This window comes from Phacochoerus africanus, chromosome 3 (genome assembly GCF_016906955.1).
Source record: "Phacochoerus africanus isolate WHEZ1 chromosome 3, ROS_Pafr_v1, whole genome shotgun sequence".
Classification (NCBI taxonomy): domain Eukaryota; kingdom Metazoa; phylum Chordata; class Mammalia; order Artiodactyla; family Suidae; genus Phacochoerus; species Phacochoerus africanus.
In genome coordinates, this window is record NC_062546.1 from 191,624,171 (window position 1) to 191,637,443 (window position 13,273).

Genomic DNA, 13,273 nt, shown 5'->3' on the forward strand with positions numbered 1-13,273 from the left:
CCAAGGAAGCAAAGGGCTCCCAGTTTTCAGTGTGTTTCGTCCCAGCAAAGCTCCTTGACATCCATGTTTTGCTGGCTGTATTGTTAACGCCAATCATTAGAAGAAACACTGGGCCACCAGGCGTATAGAGCTCATTGCCCATTAAATGCCTCTGTAGCATTATTTTAAATCATCAACACATCAAAATTTTTGTGTGTGCCATTTGTAATAACAGAGTGGTAGCACAATTTAGTTTGTCAAAAATAAAGACTTGGATGATGGTTCTAAGGACTAATGTAGGCAAGTGACAACGCAAGTCACTGCTCCTACTGACTGCAGGAACTGGTTGCCAGTTGCCAGCCAACCATACAGTTCATTCAAATCAGACCCAACAATATTGGATTTTATTGGCTATGATGCTGAAAGCCGCCTTTTCCACTCTGAAATGAACGAAAGGCATGAAAGAAGAGAAAAAGAAATGGCAACTCATTATGCGAAGAAAATGGAAAATACTAAAAATTCAAATCGTGGGAGAACTTGAGGAAGAGCTGGCAAAGCACGAACTCCTCCAAAGTGATGAAACATCCGAGGGACAAGCCAGTGACCTCTAGTGAGGTATAAAAAGATCTGTGATCATGGGCTGGGCTGGTGGGTGCAGATGCTTCTTTGGCTTCCCCTTGATACCGTAAGTGCCCATGAAACAGGTAAGAGCAGTAAAAACTAAAAGAGGCATCCAACCCAGCGACTTAGACTAATGCAAACAAAATGGACCCAAAGAAAGTCCAAGAGAAATGATAAAGATAAAAGCTGAAATCAATGAAGTTGAAAAACGATATAACTAAAAGGATAAAACCTAGAGCTTGTTCTTTAAAACCAAATGAAAATTTAAAAAACGCAGATAAACTATTATCTAATCTGGTAGTTTTCAACACGGGCAATTTTGCTCCACTCTTACTCCCAGTGGACATGGGCTGATGTCTGGAGATACTTTTGGCTGTCAGGACCAGGGTGAAGAAGGTTGCTACTGATATCGGGTGGGTAGAGGTCAGGGATTCTGCTAAACATTCTACAATAGTGAGACAGCCCCCTCCGACCATCATTGAGCCCAAAATGTCAGTAGTGCCAAGGCCGAGAAAACTTAATCTAATTTAATCAAGAAAAAAGGCAGAAAGGACATACAAATAAGAATGAGGATGGAGCAGTAATCTAACTCAAAAGTATCTGAAAAGTTATAGAGACCTTTACTCAAATCTAAGAGAACAATTTTGTGAATTTGTATGTAATTAAGGATGATCTTACAAAATATGCATTACTAAAAGATACGGCAGAAAAGATAGGACTTCTAAACAAATTATCATAGACGAAATAACATTAAAAGAAAAGAGAGAGAATGGAGGAGAAATACCATTGACCCTTAAACAACATGGGTTTGAATTGTGCAGTTCCACTGGTAAGAGGATTTTTTTTTTTTTTCCAAAAAATACTACAGTACCACAGGACCCAAGGTTGGGGGGATTTAGGGAGGTGGAACTGTGCACAGGGCAGGCCAACTACATGACTTGAGCATTCATTTATTTTGGTATCCATCTGCTCTGGGTCCTTGAATCAGTCTTCTGGGGATGCCAAGGGACAGCTGTAATCCTATCAATGTTCCGAGGACCAGATAGTCTTCATGTTATTAAATTGTTCCAGAACATAGAGTAAGGAGGAAATTGTCTCTTAAAAAAAATTTGGAGCTACATATAAAACCAAAACCTGGAATTCCTGTCGTGGCTCAGTGGTTAATGAATCTGACTAGGAACCATGAGGTTGTGGGTTCGATCCCTGCCCTTGCTCAGTGAGTTAGGGATCCAGAGTTGCTGTGAGCTGTGGTGTAGGTTGCAGACGCAGCTCAGATCCCTGCGTTGCTGTGGCTGTGGCATAGGCCAGTGGCTACGGCATAGGCCAGTGGCTACAGCTCCGATTCAACCCCTAGCCTGGGAACCTCCATATGCCACAGGAGGGGCCCAAGAAATGGCAAAAAGACAAAAAAAAAAAAAACCCAAAAACTGACAAAGAAAATTACAGGGGAATTGAAATAATAAACATCAACATTGTAAAACAAAATATTAGCCAAAAGAGTCTATCAACATTTTAAAGAAATAATATATGATGCCAGATGGGTTTCATATTACTGATGGAAATTTCACTAGAAAATCTAATATAATTTACACTAGGAAATCTAATGTAATTTACTGTTTTATAATATAATTTATCATTTTAATAAATCATAGGAAATCTAATGTAATTTACCATTTTATAATATAATTTATCATTTAAGTAAATCATAGGATAAGTATTTGATCATCTTCATTATTTCCAAAAGGCGTTTGATAAAAGTCAACATCTATCCTTTAAAAAAAGAATTTATAGGTGTGTTTACATTGTGATTTTTGAACCATATAATATCTACAAGATATACATACATACATTAAGATGTAGTTATGTTTAGTTAATTATTTAATATACGTATTAAATATATGCTTTTCCCTGATATCACCATGAAGAGAGAAAGCTCCTTTCTCAAAATAGGTCATTCTAAATAATTCATAGTTCAGGATACAGAAATTATTCCAGACATGAGCACACAACACAAGCAGAACCAAGTGTGTTCTCTCACCTGCAATTGTGGTTTATTCTTGAAAAGAGGATTTTTCTATTGTGGAGAGTCATTAGTATGAATTTAGATTTGTGACAGGAGAGCCTGACCAATCTTTCAGAGGTATGCAGAATTCAGTCCAATGTATTTGCGAAATTATAAGCATTTTGCTCCTCATAGGTAAGAAAGATATGAAAAGAATGAGACTTAATAGTTGAATCCAATCAAACCTTGAAAGCATCTGGGCAGGGGCCTATAGGTGCAAATCTGATTGCAGAATTAAACACTGCTCGCAGGAATTTGAGAAAGTCTGCAAGGCCACCCCATTTGACAGGCATGGACCCCAAGTCCCTATTGACTCAACAGCCCTTAGAGAACGCTTTGTCTCTCTTTGAGAAAAATACCCTCCCCTCATGTTACTCCAGACCGCGCGTCCTCACCAAGACTTCGGGTTGTATGCAACCTCATCAGATATGGAAATAAAAACGACCTATGCACATTGGCTGTTTTAAGCCTTGGTAGTGCATTAGAGGATTTGACCACTTAAAAATTTCAAAGAGTCATTCCAGCGAAAAAGGGTATGTAAGTAATTGATTTAGACTTGACTTTTTAAGAGGAAAGGAAGAAGAGATGTTGACTAAGGTTGTAAATAACATGAGAACATTTAAGAGAATTTATGATTCTCCTGTGAGTGAAAACACAGTGCCTGCCATATCAGCAAACGAAGACTCTTGCAGCCAACACGTCACCACGTTACAGGCACCTGGACAGTGAGCCCTGAGAAAACTCAGGATGGGAACAGGAAGTTTGCCATCAAGCAGTTAGTCACTGCAGCCACCCTCCAACGGTGCCCCTGAGACTAGGACGGGAGAGCCCAGGTCGTTGGCCCCAGAGAGCTGAGGTCCTCCTCAAAGGGATGATGATTTCAGTGAGGCCAGACTCTTGCATCTTCCCCTACATAGAAAAGTGCTAAATTCCTTAACTTGAGAAGTCTGGTTTTCTTTCATTAATAGCGATTTTTTGATGTTTTGACTACCTGGTCTTTGTTGCAAAAACTCCTGTACATCCTGGCTCCTCCTTTCTTCAGAGCAGCCTCTCAGAGCTGGGAGGCTATCTCCCAAGCTTAAGCCCTCAGTTTTGTCCACTAAATGAGACAAAAATTCTCAACTTTCAGGTTGTGCATTTTTTTTTCAGTTGAGATCCATATGTACATTTTTAATATATTTGATTTATCAGAACATCTAAGTCTTGGGAAGGTTCATTTGCTAAAGAGACTTAGAAAGAAAATTGAATGTGCTAAACTTACAAATAAAGTGTGAACATTTAAGAGAATGTTATTAGAGTATAAAAGCACCCTTAAAAGTGACTGTTAAAATTTGCTTATAAATAGATGATTTGTAGTTTAATTTTTAAAGTATAAGGAAAAGTTAGGTTTCTAAAGGTGTCATTTACTAAAGGCTAATAGAAAGGACTTTATAATTTATTAAAGTTACAAATTTCAGTAAAGTCAAATTTGACTTAGTAAAGTCAAATTTTAATTTTGCATATGCCAATTAGACTATAGGTAGGCTTGAGTACAGAATCCTCCGTCAGTGACAACAAAATGCTCACTTTGACACAGAGGTCACAAGTACCCACTAGCCTGGAGAGCCCAGGAGCTGTCTTTGTTATTGTCGCAAAGAAGCTGCCACTTGGCAAGGCAAACCCTGAAGCAAGAGAGAAAGTGACCTCTTGAAACCTCTGCATCCCGCCCTGTCTGAGGCCTGACTTCCCTGAACTTTTGTGAGCCGATACAGTCCTTCTTTCTGCTTAAACTAATTTGAGTTGAGCATCTCTTGCTTGCAAATAAAAGCATCCTGACTCTGGTGTTTGCAGCTCAGAGCTTCTCCCCTCCGGTGACATTTTCCTCTTCACGCTCAGCTTTGAAATTGACAGGTGATGTTAGGGCAACAAATATTTAACCTTCTGTGTCAGTTTATTTGGACATAGATAAATTGTTTGTGATCCATTTTTAATGTGACTAGAAAAGAATCAGGTAAGTTATAGCACTTTTTAGTGGATCGATGAAACTCCTACGAGTGGGAGGAAGGGGAAGACAGGACACCCAACAGGAAAATGGGCAGAAGATAGTAACATGCAATTCACAAAGGAAAACTAACCCCTCACTCGCAGCTGAGAAATGCAAAATAAAGCAAACCCTGGACACTCACAGATAGAACACACTAGGGATTACCGGTGGAATGAGGAAATCGGGGAGGAGCAATAGAGGGGTAGGGGATTAAGAGGTATAAACTATCAGGTATAAAATAAGCTACAAGGATATATTGTTCTACAAAGTTCCAGGGCTTCCTTGAGAGCTAGAAGCAGATGATTAGTTCCCTGCCTCTGAAAGAGCTTCCAATTTAGTTGGGAGAATGAGAACAATATGGCAAATTGTAAAAGGGGGTGTGTATCCAGTGGGGGTTGTGAGGCCTGAGTCTCGGGGCACCCAGAGCAAGCTTGGACAGTCCTGGAGAGATGTGTCTACTCAGCAGACCCTCAGCAGGCAGAGACTCAGTCCAGGACTGCAGGAAGTCTGACTAGTCCGTGAGAACGGTCAGTGGTCCAGGCGGTGATGGAGGTTTTTCCTGGCACAAGAATCCTGCACTCGACTGCGGGCCTTTGCTCAGAGCTGGAAATGAAAAGCCATTGGGTAATTATAAGGAGTAAGAGGCTATGGGTTTAGGAAGGGCCTCAGACGTGCCGTCTTGGCACTGACCCAGAAATCGATAATTACACCCAGGAAATCAATCTCGCTCCCACCAAAAGTCATGCAGGAGGAGCAGCACTTTGGAGATCACGTGCTCAAGAAACCACAATGAATCTGTTATCCAAGTATTACCCCCGGAGCAGCCAAATGGCTCTCCTCTTCCCAGTCCTGGGTCCAGACAGGCTCCGACGAACCCATGTAGAAACAGGGAGTAGTTTTAACATGAGTCTCAGGCCGTCATTTCTTGCCTGAGTCCCCTAGTGTTTTTTTTCCTGGAAGATTAGAATGATATTGATGTTTAGGATGTGTTTCAAACTAACAGTGCCGATATCCTCATCTGATGAGGCCAAGCCTCCTTTTAAATGCCTTAAATATATATAAGGTAGCCAACATATTTTAGGATCCTGATTTCTTCTTTACCGATCTGAGATATTGCTGAGAGTATCTGAATAAGGCCCAGATACTTATTTTTAACCAATAAAAAAAAATAAAAAGAACTGTGTTTTCCCCCACAAACACATTCTCCTTCCACAGCTGGGCAGAGAACCTTCTTGTTCAGTATTAGATAAAAACATGAAAAATGATGGGTGCTGCCCCAATGTTCACAGCAGCACTATTTACAATGCCCAAGACATGGAAGGAATCTAAATGTCCATTGACAGATGAATGGATAAAGATGTGGTACATACACACAATGGGAAATTACTCAGCCATAGAAAAGAATGAAATAATGCCATTTGCAGCAACAGGAATGGGCCTAGAAATTATCATCTTAAGTGAAATAAGTCAGACAGAGAAAGACATATATACAATATCCCTGATATGTAGGATCTAAAAAGTGATACAGGGAGTTCCCCTCGTGGCACAGTGGTAACAAAGCCAACTAGTATCCATGAGGACACTGGTTGGATTCCTGACCTCTGTCAGTGGCTAAAAGATCCAGCATTGCCATGCGCTGCGGTGTAGGTCAAAAAATGCGACTCAGATCTGGCATTGCTGTGGCTGTGGCACAGGCTGGCGGCTGCAGCTCCTATTTAACCCCTAGCCTGGGGACTTCCATAAGCCATGGCTCTGGCCTTAAAAAGACAATAAATAAATAAATAAATAAATAAATAAATAAATAAAAGGCTATGCAAATGAAGTTTTTTACAAAAGAGAAATCCATTCACAGACATAGAGAAAAAAATTATGGTTATCGGAGGGCTATCAGGGGTGTGGGGGGTGTATAAATTTAGAGTTTAGGATTAATGTACACATATTACTATATATAAAATAGATAGGAGTTCCTGTTGTGGCACAGCAGAAATGAATCTGACTAGCATCCACGAGGACACAAGTTCCATCCCGGGCCTTGATCAGTGGGTTAAAGATCTGGTGTTGCTGTGAACTGTGGTGTAGGTTGCAGATGCAGCTTAGATCCTGTGTTGCAGTGGCTGTGGTGTAGGCTAGCAGCTCCAGCTCCGATTCAACCCCTAGCCTGAGAACCTCCATATGCCTTGGGTGCAGCCCTAAAAAAAAAAAAAAAAAAAAAAGATAAGCAGCAATGACCTACTGTATAGCACAGAGAGCTATACTCAGTATCTTGTAATAACTTACAATGGAAAAGAATCTGAAGATGAATATACATATATATTTTTTTCACATATATATAAAACATTTTGCTGTATACCTTAAACTAATGCACTGTAATATTGTAGATTAACTATACCTCAATTTTTTTAAATGATTAAAAAACAAATAAAGAGATCAGGAAAAAAAAGTGGTGAGTGCTGAAAGTAAAAGAATGATGAGAGGAGTTCAGTTAGAAATAATAAAAGGCCAGGGAAAAAATATTATAAGGACAACTTCTCAGGAAAATAGTATCATAGTCACCCATGGGTAGATAGCCTATAAGAAGCAGATAAATTGCCTCATTTTTACAAAAGGTTTACAAATTATATTTAGCCTGGTTATTTTGTAATATCCTCTCATCACCTCCCCCGCCAAAAAAAAAAAAAAAAAAAAAGCTAAATCAAACTTGGAGGCAGCTCCAATCATCTTTGATAACTAAGCTCAGAGGCTTTTAAATGTTTACCGGAAGGGATGTTAGAAACAGTTTAGAGTCCCCAGGATCTAATCTAACGGGTGTCCCGTTCTTTTCAGTATTGGCCCCAAAACTACTAAATTCAGTTCATCTAAGAAGAGGTGTGAGTTAGAGACACAGTGACCCTGGCTCTTTTCTTGCTTCTAATGGTTTGGGGTAGGGTTTTTGTTTTTTTTTTCCCCACTTTGGGTCAATGCAGAGTTTTAATTTTGGTGAAAATTCTTGCAAATATATGTCAAGCACCAAAACAAGGAAAAGAAAGAATTGATCAAAAGCAGGTGAGGGTCGTTAATTCATATGGAAGTGAAGTATTACATAATCAACTCCCAGAATAAAAACACTTCTGTCTCTGATCACAAGATGGCAATAGTACCCTGCTCATTGAATATAGATGACCACTGCTCTGAGAACTGATGAGTACTCATTGAAACGGGGAGAGTGTGTGTTGCAGATAAGTGACATTTTTCCCCTCTTCCAGTTAAGATTTTTTTCAATGACATTGAATTGTATGAATATTTACTGAGTGCTGCTCTGAAGGAAACACACAGATTCTTGAATTGTACGAATATTTACTGAGTGCTACTCTGAAGGAAACACACAGATTCGTGGTTTCCAGGATTATTTCAACACACAGTCTAGGCTTCCAGAACAAGATGGAAACATGATAGGGTCCTTGGCATCTTCTAAGGTTGTACTGGCTTGGAGAGCTCCAATAAGGCAGGCTTTTGGAAGTTTCCCAGAGAAGAGTCTAAAACTGGCTTTTTGTGATATATTACGCATAACAGGGGTTCTTTTCTCCTGTTCTTGCAGATGACCTGGCTTGAACTTGACCTCCCACCATCACATGGCCTTCGGACAGTCCCTACCCAGGCCCTTCAGAAATGGTGTCCTTTCTGACCTACAAGTGCCTGTGACACGCTGAGACATGGCTTGGGACTGCCAGCCCTATTCTCTCTGGATGGTAGTGCCCCAGTGCCCTACTGACTCCCCTTACCATTGGCCATGCTTCGCCCCTGAACTGACTCTTTCTGCTCTCAGCCTGGATGGGGACACTGGCATAGCCCACCCGCTAGAAATGCACCCACTTGCTGAAGCCAAGCCTTAATTCCATTTTTCTTTAAGAAGTTCTTTCCAATGTAAGACTGTTAAGTCCATTTGAACAAACGCCTCAATAGAATTTCCTTAAAAAGTATGTATTTCTTTTAGCTTGATGAGATTTTGTGTGTAGGTATTTTTTGTTCATTCAAGACAATCTTTCAGAGTTTCCTGGTGGCCTAGTGGTTAAAGGATCTAGCATTGCCATTGCTGTGACTCGGGTCACTGCTGTGGCACAGGTTCTGTCCTTGGCCCAGGGAACTGCTACGTGCCATGGACTTGGCCAAAAAACAAAAAAATAAAACAATCTTTCATTCTTCTCCCCACTGAGGAGAATATATAGTCCATTGCACACCCACCTTCTCACCACGTTTATTCTCTGCCGTTGCTGTGTTATTTTAACTGCTCCACACCTCCTCCATCAAAAAGGACTGGGCCCCTTTGTGGTTCTTGGGAGCCAGAATGTCTAGGCTGGGAATCCTAATTTAGAAATTTACCAGCAGAATGCCCTGGGGGAAGTTACCTAACCTAGCTAAAACGTCACCAGCACCGAAGGTTCTGCGCTCACACATGCAAAGTGTGCAAAGTGTGTGGCACAAGGCCAGGCAGAAAAGAGGTGCTCAGGGACCTGTCACCGTCATATTCTCACTGTTCTGTACCTCTGGCAAGAGTTCAGCATGACTTTTAATGCTGGCACCTTGCTGATCCTGGAGAGACTGCCCCTCTCAGGACTGGCCAGTTCCTGGAGATAGTTAGCATGGCTTTCATACACAAACCAGCCAATCCAGAGCCCCAAGCCCTATCACTTCCTTTACCTGGCTCTTCCCGTCCTACTCACCCCAAGTCCAGGTACCAGACAACACAATACAGCCCCTACCGCCAGAACCTGCTGAAATTATTCAAACTAGCTGGTCCTAAGCCTGCTTACCCTGCCTTACCTGTTCCTTCCGGGGGAAACCACAGTGAAGGATTATCCCCACATTTCCTCCCTCTGCCTTCCAACTGACCCTTGTGCCTTGCGGCCCCCAGAGGGGGTGGCTTGCCTCCTCCTTGTGGGAACTGTCAGTACTAAATTGTTCCGTGGCAGTCATCTCCTGATGTGCTGTATTGGCCTCCCCACCCCTGGATACAAATAAACCTCACTTTTTGTTTGTTTGTTTTGTTTTGTTTTGCACCCGAGGCATGTGGAATTTCCCAGGCCAGAAATGGAGTCAGAGCCACAGCTGTGACTTATGTCACAGGTGAGGCATCACCAGATCCTTAACCCACTGCACTAGGCTGGGCATGGAACCCAGAGACAAGCAGGATCATTAATGCACTGCACCACAGCAAGAACTCCAAAACCTACATTTTAATGATGGCCTTAGGAGTTCCTGTCATGGCGCAGCAGAAACGAATGTGACTAGGAACCACGAGGTTGCGGGTTTGCTCCCTCGCCTCAATCAGTGGGTTGAGGATCTGGCATTGCTGTGAGCTGTGGTGTGGGTTGTAGACGTGGCTTGGATCCTGCGTTGCTGTGGCAGGAGTATGTTGGCAGCTGTAGCTCCAATTGGACCCCTAGCCTGGGAACCTCCGTATGCCACAGGAGTGGCCCGAAAAAGCAAAATAGAAATAATAGTAATAATAATAAGGTCTTGAAAAACTGATATTTACAATGTTATTAGAATAAAATTCTACCCGTAGACATAATCGCCAATATAATGCATAGAATTACTCTCTAATATCTGTTATGAGCTAAACACCCTACTGTGTGATTTGAGAATACAATAATTTAATACAATCTTTAGATTTCCTGATCTTATCACCTCTTAGAGGAATCAGATATATGTGTAACGTAAATAACCAGGATGACAGGACAAACCATGATCATTGCAATTAGAGGGAGGAGGATATCGTGAGAGGGGAGGAAAGATAAAGATTCATCCGAAGAAGAGATTTCCATTATTGATGGAAACCGACATCTTTATTTTCTCTTAAATATTCTACATGTCTTTATTTTGCACAACTAAGCTTTTCCAGTGTCAATGTGAAGATTGATAACGATTTAAAAATCACTTTTTTAACAAACATAGCACTTTCTTGATTAATCCAAGTAAACCATTGCCACCTGACCAGATATTATGTTCTTGTTCCTATAATACACATTATGAATCTTTACTGCCCACGATTACTTCAAAGGCAGAAATGAAGTGTCAGGACTTGTAATTACTTGTAAAACTCTATTAAATATATAGGGAACTTATATTTATTGTCCAACTAACCTGACCTAGTGACAGCCTGGTAGGTTCACTTGGCATCTGTGTTTGCTAGGACAATTTCCCAGATGTGACACTGAGAACTATCCTTTTTCTGATTTACAGAGGGCACCAAAGGGGCTAAGAGGGACTTTGAAAGCATTTGCATGGACACAGCTGGAAAGGGATGAGTGGGAAAAAACTATTTCCTATCGGGGCTATTTTGAACATTTATTTTCAGCAACAATTTTGGAATGGTTTATTTTTTAAATTTATTTTTATTAGGGTATTGTTGATTTACAATGTTCAGTCAATTCCTTCTGTAGAGTATAGTGACACAATCATATATATATATATGAGATATATATATACATGCTGTGTATATTCCACTTCTTCCCTCCTTCCCCTTGGCAACCTGAAATCTGTTCTCTATGTCCATGATTCTGTTTCTGTTTTGTAAATAGTTCATTTGTGCCATACACTGGATTCCAGTTATGTGATATCATATGATACGTGTCTTTCTCTTTCTGACTTACTTCGCTTAGAATCCCTAGTTTCATCCATGTTGCTGCAAATGGTATCATTTTTAGGTTAAGGATCCGACGTTGCCATGAGCTGTGGTGTAGGTCACAGATGGGGCTCAGATCCCAAATTGTATGGCTGTGGTGTAGACCAGTGGCTACAGCTCCAATTTGACCCCTAGACTGGGAACCGCCATACACCAAAAGGACAGAAAAAACTCTCTGCAGTACTTTTACATAAGAATGACTCCCCACTTCACAGGGAGATGTGGATACTTGGTTAATAGTCATCTTAAGGAGATCCTCATGTTTGTGCCATATTTTATTCATCATAAAAATCACCCTTAAGTGATAATCCATAGAGGCGGTCAAATTATATAATAGAAGGATGAAAAAATCTCTAAATATGTTTTGCTTATTTTCATTGCTAGGTAAGCTTTATGCTATACCCTATATATATATGCTTTACACTATATATATATATATGTGTATATATATATATATATATATATATATATATATATATATATGATTGTGTCACTATACTCTACAGAAGGAATTGACTGAACATTGTAAATCAACAATACCCTAATAAAAATAAATTTAAAAAATAAACCATTCCAAAATTGTTGCTGAAAATAAATAAATAAATAAAGTTCAAAATAGCCCCGACAGGAAATAGTTTTTTCCCACTCATCCCTTTCCAGCTGTGTCCATGCAAATGCTTTCAAAGTCCCTCTTAGCCCCTTTGGTGCCCTCTGTAAATCAGAAAAAGGATAGTTCTCAGTGTCACATCTGGGAAAGTGTCCTAGCAGACACAGATTCACACGGGTTCAAATGGTGATGGCAGCCCCTTGAGTGTGCACACACAGTCTGTGTACCACAGGATGAACCCTGCTCTCACCTGTAAAAGAGAAAGCTACCTTCCTTGCCTATCTCAACACTGGGTGCCTGTGGCCATGACTGACAAAAAATACCAGCTACTGTTTCATAGTTAATAATATAGGACCAAAGTTTGTGAATGACGTGCATTTTTTATTAAGATTTCAGGTTGTTCCAATCAGAACCTCACTTCCTGTCTCCTGCATCTGGATCCACGTTCTGCACAAGAGCAAAAAGATCACAGAGCTCCCGGATGGCTCAGAGGATTGAGGATCCAGCATTGTCACGGCTGTAGCTTGGGTCCAATTGCCAGCCTGGGAAATTCCGCAGGTCATGGGCATGGTCAAAAAAACAAAAAAAGAAAAAAAGAAAAAGAGTAAAAAGATGAAGTTTTCAGGAGCAGAATGGAAACATCCCCAGACAGCAACCCCTAACAGTGGGCTGAGATTTGTGTGTTGAGTTGTCATTTATGTTTTCACATTGTTTTCCTTATCCCTCCAACCATGGATACATTTTTAATAAGGAAAAGACAAAAAAGAAGATGGAAAAGTATGCCAAGGGCAACCCTATCCACATTTTTGGAGTGTAGAAAAATGCCATGAAGATTTCTGCAGGTGATAGTGGAAGTTAATCACCAAACCTAACTAATGAGGTGAAAAACAGTGTCTATCATTACAAGCAATCAGATGAGATTTGCAAAGGTCTATTCATCAATACTGCACACGTGCTCACATTCTTTTGGAGTCAAGGTAATAAGGTTTAACATAGTGTATTAGGTTAATAATACTAATAATTTCTTAAAAATGCATTTATCTTACTTTGGTACTACTAAATCACATCATATGTGTTCGTTATGACTTGCCCTCACCAAACACACACACGCATACACCCTCATGCATGTACACACACTGTTTTCCTTTTACCGCTGCACCTGCATGTGGAACTTCCCAAGCTGAGGGTCGAATTGGAACTGCAGCTGCCAGCCTACACCACAGCCCCAGGAACACCGGCTTCAAGCTGCACCTGCAACCTATGCCATATCTTGCGTCAATGCTGGATTCTTAACCCACTGAGCAAGGCCAGGGATTAAAC